Below are 9,592 nucleotides of genomic sequence, written 5' to 3' on the forward strand. Positions count from 1 at the left end.
ATAAACAAAATATATTTTCTTGATCTCACCATCAAAAAGCTGTAAAACAGCTGTAACTTTTAATTTATGTATTTTAGCACCTAATATGAACACATTTAACAAGAAAAATTTTCTTGTTCAAACTGTCACAAAAAACAACTAAGAAAAACTCACTTTAAAAATATACAGAAAACAAACATTGATATAGATACTGTCATTCACAAACTACCCAACCTCATATGAACTATTTTATTTACTTTTAGAATTATGATTCACTTACTACTCAACACAACCATGTCATCTGAAAAACCATATAAAAGAATTCAGCTCTATGAAACACCTAGCATACACAAACTGATACAAATGGGTCCCGGGTTCAAATCCCAGGTCAGGCATGGCATTTTTCATACGCTACAAACAGATACAATGCATTTTTGGTAGTAGTGTGTCAACATTAGTTGACAGAAATAAAAATACATCACATAAAGACTCATAGAAAGTAGATTTAAGGAATTTGGAAACAATGAAGTGTTCGGAAAAACAAAAATTATAAGACAATGATTTACTAAAATATACAATCACAATCATCTACACACTTACAACATATACAAAAACAACAAATAAAACATGTTCACTCTTTTCAATCACATTCTTAATATGTATTCACCTAACTAAAACAGAAAAAATCAACAGCAGTAATATCAGCTGACCCCAGAAAACAGCATTATCAATCGCAGAACATTATCACAACGGCAATGAAACTGTGTTGAAATAATCATTTTAAATGTATCTTATTATGAGATTTGGTTTTGCTTGGTGTTACAGAAGTTTAAACATTAAATAAAAAAAAACAGATTACAGTTGTATTCTTCTTATATATGTTCAAGTAAAAAATTACTCTAAGACTGTATTGGTTAGAAAATGTATGAGGAACATACATCACATGAAAGAAAGGAAGATAGATTTTCTTATGGTCATGAATTTTGATAGCATTTCTCAAGATTGTGGAAAAAGCTCCCACAGCCAGGTAGGATATGGGAATCCAAACATAAATTGAATTTTGATGATTTTTTCCCTAAACAATCCTACTTTTACATAGTGATACTACATGAAAGAGATGTATTAATACATTAATGTTTTGTTGGGTAAACAACTAAATTAGATTATGAATTTTATTGAAAAATATATTATATTACTATGATTTGAAAAAACTAGTCTTCCTGTCAGTGTACATACAATCAATCAGTCATTTGAATATTAGTGAGGCTGATACCAAAACACAGCCAATATTTTCAGGAATTTTGTCTCAGAATCTGATGAAAATTTTTATTCAACAGGATTTGAAGAAAAAATTCAACATTGTCTTATGAGGCAGTGATTTATAGTCAGATTGCAATCAGTAACACAAGAAGAGGTTGTTGAAATTATATTTAACACTGAAGCATCCTCCTCAAATTGGAAAGGTTTTACTACTACATGATAGATTAACTAAATATAGAAAAGATTATAAGAAAAACACTTAATAATAAACATCATACTGTTATATTATTAAACCTCACAAGTTGATTGAAATATCTATTATTTTTCTTTTTTAACTCGTTCTTTGCTTTCTTTTTTGTTTTATAGATTTCTTATTACCACAGATAAAAATGTTAAACCATTTACTTACACTTTACTGGTAGCTGTAATTTAAATTTTACTGATAATTTTAATTCTAATTATAGTGATAGATTTTTAACACAAAAGTTTTCCTACTTGTTAACCTGTGTAATTATATGTAAATTCTGTAGTTTTCTGTAATATTCTTAAGCTTTCAAGAGAAGCAGAATACTTTGAACACACTGCTTTAGCAGTGTTTGTTGCATGAATTATTATAAAAGTAATATTTGCCAAGTATCACACAAAGATTATCTTTTTAAAGTAAAACTATATGTGAGAAACTGGTTACAAAAGATGAAAAGATGAAATGGTAAAAAGATTTAACTGGTTACAAAAGATGAAATGGTTAAAAAGATTTAACTGGTTAAAAAGATAAATTTTTATGTGTGGACATATTTTTGAAATTACTTAGTCTTAACAGTTTACTGAAACATTAAACTTTATTTATTTAGTTGTATTTTTCACTAGACATGACATGACTTTTTTCAGAAATGGTTTGTTGATTTACATTATAAAATTCACAAGAAAGTTCTGAATTAATTTTAACATTTAACAGATGTTAAAATGACCCTTTCTGCAGACCAAATATTCCGCTAACTGAAAAAACTCTCTCAACTGGAGCAGATGGTCCCAGGCAAAGTTATCAAACAAACTCAACCAATTTAGAAATATTGCAACATGAAATATCACTCTTTTGAAACACCTTAAAAATTTCTTTCCACTTCTCTTCAATAGTATCTGGTACTTCTTCATAACTTGAACCACAACCTACCCTTTGGTTTTGCATTACCTGGTTCAACAATGTATGTCCATCAAATAGGTCATCAGTATTTATGGAATCTTTTATAATTTCATTAGCAACTTATGCACTCTCTTCTAAATCAGACCAGTCAATTTCAGTTCATAAATTTATCCACTGAAGCTTAGTGACTTCATCAAAACTGGTTCTCAACAACTATAAGTATTGGATACTACAATTATAAAAATTGTCTACGCTTGAGAAGAATTTTTTGTTCCTGAACATCATTATTTTGTTTTAGAGTGCACAGCAATTCTTTGGCAGAAGATGGTATAAATTTGTGGGTATTTTCTTCCTGAAGTTGACAAAAAATTCAGATTATGTCTGAAATGTTTCTGTTGCTGTGATAGAATTACCTTCCAATTTCAGAACTACATTATTAATAAGTGTAGAATACCATATAAAAATTTCAAAAGCAGTTAACTTTCTAGATTTTCAAATAATCAAATAATATTTTTGGGCATTCCTCACAAGTTAATAAGTAAGACTTTAGGTCATCAAAAATACCCAACGGGTTGGTCTAGTGGTGAACATGTCTTCCCAAATCAGCTGATTTGGAAATTGAGAGTTCCAGCGTTCAAGTTTTAGTAAAGTCAGTTGTTTTTGTACAGATTTAAGTAGTAGATTGTGGATACCGGTGGTTTTTGTGTGGTTGAGTTTCAATTAATTACACATCTCATTTGAGTAGTTTCATTTGACACTTCATAGAAATTTAAAAGTTTAACTTGAATTCCCTCCTCCAAACTGAAATATTTTCAACAATCGGAACAAGTTTTACTTCACTTCTGTTTGAGCTATACATCGTTACTGTAACGTAATTAATGTTTTCCAAAGCACGCAAAACATTGTCAAATATAAATGGCAAAATAATAATAATAATAATTGCCTCAGTTTTGGTTCTAGCAGATGAAAATTTTGGGTCATATATATATTTTTAACCAGTTTAGATGTACAGTCTGACGTTTTGAAACTGTGTTCATGTCTAGCAGTGTAGTATGAAAATGTAGCTTTTTTAGCAGCACATTCACTGTTATTGTTCTTTGAAACAAACCAAGAGCAAGTCTATTGTTTCTTGAAAGGAGCCTGCAAGTGTTTTAGTAGCTGTTGAAGGAGCCAAAAACTGATGGTTGATGTAACCTTAAGGACAAAAGTTCAAAGCTTTGAGTACTGCATGGGTAAAGGCAATGAAAAACTGGAGCTGTATTTCTAAAATAATTACTCTTCATTCCTGTTCTTTCTTTATTCAATACTATCAGTAATAATTCCACCTGATTACATTATTACATATTTACACATTATAGTATATGTGATTATAGTTAATAAAAATATCACAAATTAGAATATTTATGTCTTTCTTTTCTTTCAAAAGTTGCTTCAACTTTTGTCTCAATTTTTCATAATTTGAAATTTTTTAAAAATAAATCCTGAGTGAAAAAATAAAGAAACAAAAGAAAAATTTTAAATTTCAAAAATATTTCTGCTGTTATACTTTAAAGATGCTCTGATTTTGATTTTTTGTTTTGTTTTAATCATTTGGAAATTTAAATAAATATTGTTAAAAGGTAAATGTCCTGCTAAAAATACTTTATGTTATAGATAGAATATATTTAGTCGTGATTAAGATAAACTTTTCAAGTAGATTTCATTAAAATTATTTTCCCTTTATGAAATAATGGTTGTTGCATGAAGAATAAGGAATTAACTAACATAAACAGAAATAATGGGAATATCTAAATAAGATTTAAAAAAAAAAATTAACACATGAGAGAACGGTTTTTACTCCCTTGTATGAAGTAAAGGAAGTATTGAGATTGCTAAAACTTTTGGTTTTTAGATTTCAACGGAAATATCCATTTCGACCATCACTGAATCCATTTTGACTAGTTTCGGTGTGACGTCTGTACATATGTAAGTATCACGCATAACTCAAAAATGATTAGCTGTAGGATGTTGAAATTTTGGATTTAGGACTGTTGAAACATCTAGTTGTGTATCTCCCTTTTTGATTGCAATCAACTGAACCAAAAGTATCCAAAAAACATTTTCTTAACTGCAGTAATAAGACCTCATTGAAAGCTTTTCAACGATATATCATAAATGGTATTTATTTTCATTGGTTCCAGAGTTATAGCCAAATAAAATTTTAATTAATGAAATATTTGTATTCAGAATATTTATAAATATTTCTAAATATTTGTAGGGAAGTCACATCGGTTTATATTTTTTAACATGTTTTTTTTTAAAATATATTGATTTAATAATTATTAATCCACGATTGTAAAAAAATTTTACAATAAATAATAATTCAATAATAAAAAAAAAAAGAAGAAGAAAAATCAGAAGTTATTAGTGAAATAAAATTTTATGTACTTTTAAAAATATGTGTATGAAACTTAATAGGCATTATTGCATATGTGTATATGCAATAAATAGATTTGGTTAAAGATTTGATTATTTAATATTAATTGAAAATTATAATTTAGAATCATATTATTTTTGGATTTTCTAGTTTAATTTCTGTTTAATTTTATCTACATTAAATTTAACTACAGAGTGACTGAAAAATAAACCCTCACAAGAACAACATATTCACTGAGGCATACATGTCTGATGTTTAATAAATTACAAAAAATTCTTAACTAAAACAAGAATTTTTTGCAAATTTTTTCAAATTTTCTCTATATTTATAATCTTCTCTTAATATTTTTATTCTTTCTTTGTTTGCAACATTTTCTTCCTGTTTATTTTTTTTTTGGTTTGTAACATTTTCTTCCTTTTTCCTTTTTTTTTATTTTAAATATATTGATTTATTAATAATTATTAATTTCTAATAATAAAAAATGTTTACAATAAATAACAGTTCAATAATAATTTAAAAAATATGAAAAAAAATCATTAGTTATTAGTGAAATAATATTTAATGTACTTTTAAACATGTAATTTCATGGGTGTACAAGGTCCACATCAGAATTTTTTATCAAAGTGAAGGCAAAATTTAAACTTGTTACGCTTCAATAAATGTTACATCTTTCAAATAACATTAATTTTATATTTTGTTTTAATAGTAATAAAAATAACCCAACTGATACATTTGTAAATATAAAGTAAAAAAATTGATCTAATTTAATCTTTGCTAGAAGAGATAAGAGAAATCAATCATTATATTTCTCAGTAAAAAGATGATCTAATAAACTACCATCTGAGAAGTTGACCGAGCTATAAAATTTAAGAAAGTATGAAACAATACAAATCAATGGTATACCATATGAATAACTGTATTTTAAGAGATGTAAGACTGAATAGACAAGGACGCATTTCTAGATCTTACAAACACTAGCTAATTTTGAATGGTGCTAAATGTTTAAGCAATAAGTGCCTGACAAATCAAATTTTTAAACAATCTAATTGATGTGTGAAAAAAAGCAGAAACTGAGAAAAATAAAATTATAAAAGAAGTCTGAGATATGGTTGTAGCCTGTTAACAACATTATTTCATTCCAAAGTAAGTTTGAAATTAAAGACTAACACAAAGGTAATGAATTGTGATGGAAAGGAGAGTAATGGGGAGTTGGATGTTAAGGTAGGAGAACACCGTACAACAATATACGGAATCTTTTATTTGGATAGTGAAATTATACAGTAAATAAATAAAACTACATCAAAAGCAAACTGGTATAAGTTAGGTTAGTATCTGCAGATGTTGGCATTAAAAATTACATTGCAGCAGCAAAATAAGGAGAATAGGAAAGGCAAAAAATGGAGGCTTCAGAGGAGGATGCAAAAAATTAAGCAGATTGATACAAGTAAAGAAGTTTTAATACCAATTGAAAAACAATGGGAATAAAATCCTCAAAAAATAAGAAAAGAGAAGTTAGTGGACCATATAATAAGGCAACTAGAATTGGTAAATTTGGTTCTGGATTTTTTTAAAAAGTAACAATAATAAAGGAAGACAAAGACAATTTATGAAACGAGGTTTATTGTACACAAATAGTTATCAAATATTATAACTGAGGGACTGTTTGTGACTGAGGGATTAAAAAAATAAATATGATAAATTATTTTAAAAGATGTAAATAAATATTAATGTAATACAAGTACATGTGAGGATTCTCAGGAATCCATACTCTGTTACTTTGGCTGTTAATGCATCCAAAAAGATAAAAACCATGCTTCATCTGAATTAAAAAACACTGTCCAAAAGATGTAAATGACCTTCAATGAAACATTTGAATGATGTACAATAGTGTGTGTTAAAGTCAGGTTCTCAAAGTTCATTCACTTCTTGAATTTGGTATGGTTGTAATTTGAGTTTTTGGTTGCTTAAGAAAACAGTCCGACCAAAAGTTCAGTCTGTTGAGAAAGTTTCCTGAGTGTCTTTCCTATAGAACGTAAAAACAACTGATGAATGTGCTTCAGACTGTCATTGTGAAACACCGATCGATGCTATTGCATTAATGATCTGCTGCTTTCCTGTTTTATGAAATCTAAATACTAAACAGAGAAAAAATGATATATACTGCACACAGTCAGAAAAATTAGTCAAAAAAATATTCTGGCATTCAGAATTAGACTGAATGATTAAATATCATTCCACAATAAATATATGCAGGGCTTGTGAAAATGACATGCTTTTGGTAATCCTGTGAAAATACTGACTCAAACTGAGGGATGATAAGTCATGTGATCTTTGCTTTTTGACCTTTCTAGTATCATCATAGCAAAATATCATGAGCCTCACAGGAACCCTGTAACAACAAACACACAAGTGTAGGATCAGTGTCCGTCTTGGGTGGCGTGGTTAATGAACGAGCTGTATATACAAATATACTTTTATAATATCTTCATTTCATCTAATATCTTACTTCCTGTAAAGATGATATTTAATTACTATGGAAGAAATAAAGCTTTTGAAGTAATATTTCAAAATAGAATTTTTTTCAATACACACACATACTTTACAAATACATTAAATGTTAACATTCTGTAGCAATTTATTTGGTTTTTCTATTTTATCTATTTATTATTATTATTGCTTATCTACCAAAAGAAAATTATTTAACACAACTTATGTAATCTCCAAAATACTTAAACATAAAGTCTCTTTCTGATAAAATGAAGAAAAATCTAAAGTTATTAATAGGACAACACTTATTATTAGCAACCCGCTTAGTTATCTAGTTTACAGAATAATTTAAATGAAAGAATAGTGCTTAATAAGGAAATAGCTCTGATACACACAATTTTTATTTCAGAACATGTTTACATAGACAAATCTGTTTTTAATGCTGAAAACAAATCTAAAGTCAGAATTTTTCCATCACCCTACAGTTTTGAAAAATTCCAACATTAAAATTTTGAAATTTGTTGATATTATATATGTTTTTTTTATTTTATATGATTACTTTATGTACTTATTATTTATTTTTAACTCTATTAATCAGTTGTTAACCATTAAATAATATTAAATCATAATGCAATCAACACAAACAATGATACATCATGACATCATGCCTCTCTATTGAATTATCAGATAAAGTAAAAATATCACTAACTGCTTATTTCTTTAACAATTCTCTTGCATTAGTGTTTTTGTGGTGCGTATGCATCACTTCATCATATGTATAAAAAGTTTTTCTTAGAAAAATTTTAAAAAAGAAGGATGTTACTCACTCCTTAGTTAGATTGTTAAATGTAACTATTATGACTGATAAATGTCATTGGTGTGTGTGAACAAGATTCATCATGCACAATTCAAAACAATACAAAGGTTGTTGGGGCTTTGTTAGCCTACTGCTTTCAGTAGTATAATCTCTTTAGTCAGTGTGAAGTGAGTGAACAGTGAAATCTTCTAATGCCTCATAAGTGTGTAAATGATCGAACAGTTTTTGTTACATGTGTGGTGAATTCACTATAAAATCGCAAGAAAAACATTACACCTTCAATTAATAAAAGCTTATAAATTGTACTTTGACTGTAAAATCTGTGGTGTGGATAAGACATGAGCTCCTCATATAATATATAGGTTGGCTAAAAGGCACAAGAAAAGCACTGTTTGGTGTTTCTATGATTTGGTTCGAACTAAAAGATCACTTAACCTATTGTGTTTTTGTTTAACTGTGTCTGAAATTTCTAAGAAGTTTAAACACAATGTATTTTATCCTTAATTGTCATCTGCATTCAGACCTGTACTTTAGTGAATTAATTCCATTTCCCAGTGTCTGAAAACTTGTTTTTTGAAAACGGTGATGAAGAATTAGACATTGTGAAAGGAGACAATCATGATTCAGATTTTGAATTACAATGCAATGAGCCACCATATCTCATATCCCAATGTCAGCTAAATAACTTTGTAAGATATTTTAACTTTTCAAAAAAATCAAGCTGAACTTTTAGGCTCAAGATTGATAAGGTTGGAATTTATTAAAAAAAAAACTTGAGGTATTTAAGCAGACAGAAAAATTTGTTTCACTTCTTTATTGAAGAAAATTGTCTAGTTTTGTGCAGAAATATTAGTAAACCTTTGTTACAATTAGGACAAATTCATGAACCTGAGGAGCCTAAGTGGTGCCTTTCCATTGATTCCTCCAAGTATAGCTTATCAACAGTTCTGGTTCACAATAGTAATAGTTATTCTTCTGTATAGATATGTTATGGAATTAATATGAAAGAAACATATGATATTACGGAAATTGCTATTGAAAAAGTAAATTATAAAAAGTATAATTGGAATGCACATGGAAATTAAAATGTTGTAGCTCTTTTGTTAGGCATGCAGTTAGGGTATACAAAATGTATGTTTTATTTGTAATGGAAAAGCTGAGCTAGAAATAAGCATTATGTAGTAAAACAGTGGAAAAAAGGCGTGATGTTAATTCCAAATGAAAAAAAAAATAGATGTTTCTTTTTGTTAGGTTTCTAGTTAAACCAAAAAAAAATATTTTTATCATCCTTTTATATCAAACTAGGAATAATAAAACATTTTGTAAAAACTATGAGGGACAGTCAAGGATTCTTATACAGAAGGTGGAAATTCCCAAAAGTAAGTGAAGCAAAAATTAAAGAAGGGATTTTTGTTGGCCCACAAGTAAGGGAACTGATCAGAAATGAAATGTTTTAACTCTTGTGTTGACCAATGTAGAACTGCAAGTACAA

The sequence above is a fragment of the Lycorma delicatula genome, chromosome 1, assembly GCF_047948215.1.
Source record: "Lycorma delicatula isolate Av1 chromosome 1, ASM4794821v1, whole genome shotgun sequence".
In the NCBI taxonomy this organism is placed as follows: domain Eukaryota; kingdom Metazoa; phylum Arthropoda; class Insecta; order Hemiptera; family Fulgoridae; genus Lycorma; species Lycorma delicatula.